The sequence below is a fragment of the Penaeus vannamei genome, chromosome 13 (genome assembly GCF_042767895.1).
Source record: "Penaeus vannamei isolate JL-2024 chromosome 13, ASM4276789v1, whole genome shotgun sequence".
In the NCBI taxonomy this organism is placed as follows: Eukaryota; Metazoa; Arthropoda; class Malacostraca; order Decapoda; family Penaeidae; genus Penaeus; species Penaeus vannamei.
The window spans coordinates 9349027-9351526 of NC_091561.1; positions in this window are offsets into that span (position 1 = coordinate 9349027).

Genomic DNA, 2500 nt, shown 5'->3' on the forward strand with positions numbered 1-2500 from the left:
CCCCCCTAACTTTTTTCTTTGTATTCATGAAAACTAACTCATTCGAAAACACGGGTCATTAATTTTAAAGAATATCAAAGAAACTAAAATACGTATTTGGCACCGAATTTTTCTTATCATATATCATATTCCCATCGATTTTCGTAGGTTTAATTGCACACACGTGATAGTACGTAAGATGTATTCTCTGCATCGACTTTTTCCTGCAGAAAATGCCAAATGAATTTCCAATTTCGATTTTTTCTGAAAGATTTGTATTTACATTTCCACTGTCCATCTCTCACATGAATAAACACCCGTAATATAATGTTAAGAAATCTTTTTAAACTATTGGCTCCATAACTCCCGAATTCCGACTATTTTAGACAAATAACTCCATTGCAGTCTCGTGTAGGACAATATCTATCACACTTGACAGCATTGAAAATTCTACCGTAAATAAAATCCGCTTTTCTATTCCTGTCTTTCCCGGATATTAAGAAGAGAGGGAAGGGGGGGGGAGAGTAAATAAACACACTCTATTGGTTGTAAGGCCAATAGTGTTGTCTGTAGATTTGTTTTGAATGGTGACAAGCTTGTAAATGGAAATACTTTGAATATTGATCGTTGTGATATGCGGTTATTGTAATCAATACGTTTTCTGTATTTTGGCTTTATATTTCGTGATCTATGTCATTTTTTTTTTTTTGTTTTTACTTTTTCCCCATTTAAATACGTTAAAATGAATGTGAATATGCGATAATGAGTAATTAATAAATGAATAACAAGTTCATAATAACACACAGCGAATAATGATAAATAAATTCTTGAGATTCTTGAGATATCACAAGATTGACATTATTATTTCTAACACTGAGAGGAATTATATCATTCAGAATCCTATCAGCTAAGGAGTATTCCTTATCAAATAAGATTCAGGACTATCATTCATAGCATCATAAGAGCGTACTTATATCACTTAGCGTGACATAAGTTAATGTGAAGGAAAAACAGTCACTAAGGTTTCTCGTTTCTCAAATATTATTCACTTTCATCAGAATATTTTTCTATTGCTTCATTGTGTGATATCACCGATACGCATTAATAGTATGTTTATCGTAGATAGCAAAGGCGAGGAAGAAGTACGATATAAAATTGTGAAGAGAGGTAGGGAGCGATAACGAAGGGAGAGATAATGAGATGGATATAACGAGGAAAAAATTACATGAACGTTTCAAATAGAATTTTGGAGAGAAACAGACAATCGGGAAAGTTCAAAAGAAATGATGAAAGGGTTGGAAGAAAAAAACTTAGAGATTTAAATGTAAATATATCACCCGCTTTTCCATAATGTTTTTTTTTTCTTCACTCAAAACGTCCCAATCCTCCCCCCCCCCCTCAAAAAAAAAAAAATCATGAAAATAGAAATAAAATCGCGGTTCACATTCACTCGCCCTAGAAATGAATAAGCAAGAAGATAGCGTAATAATAGTAGTACTCATTTCCATTATCAACATTTTTAGTACTCAGAGAATTTTATTGCTCCAGTTGGGCAGTTTCTACAGTATAATCTATTTTCGTGTTCTATTAAAGTTGGGATTGAAAACTCGCAATCGTGTTTTCAAATAACCGAATACCTCACTTAATTTCCAAATTGAATGAACACATTTTATGTTGATATTAGGATACAACTTATGCAATCCAATCGCACTGTCTTTATTCTTTATGGAAATAGTATAGGGACGTTCTTGCATAAAAAGAAAAACACGATAAAAGTGCATTAAAAGTCGCACAGATAAATCCAACCAAAAGGCAATATAAACAGACAAACTTGCTTCCATTGAAATATTAGACATACATACATACATACATATAGATAGATAGATATACTAATAATAGATATAGACAGAGGCAGAAACAGGAGTAGGGGGACAGACAGTAAATCAGGAAGATTGACGAAGGATAAAAGTCAAAGAATAGAGTGAGAAAAAGGAATATGAAACGAGAGAGAGAGAGAGAGAGAGAGAGAGAGAGAGAGAGAGAGAGAGAGAGAGAGAGGGAGAGAGAGAGAGAGAGAGAGAGAGAGAGAGAGAGAAAGAAAGAGAGAAAGAAAGAAAGAGAAACAATACATAGAAAGAAAAAGAAGAAAAAGAAAAAAATCACCAGAAAGAACCTTGTAAACTTTCTGTCCTGGAAAACACACAGGATATTGAAGTCCTTCGTAGCGACCAGGATTCAACAACGGGAAGGAGCAAACAGACTCGGGGGGAAAGGGTTAACTTCTTCGCTTTTGGTGTCGTTATTTTCGACGCTGGTGTCATGTTGCAGAATCTTGCAGCAAGTGTTCATTCGGCAGATGTGTTCTCCAGTATTAGTTATCTTCTTATACGTATAAATAATAATGATAATGATAATGATTGATTATTGTCATTATCGAGTTTAATATAGCTATCATTGCTATTTTATTGTAATTATAATTGGTATTATAATTATCATTATCTTTACCATTATTATTGTTATT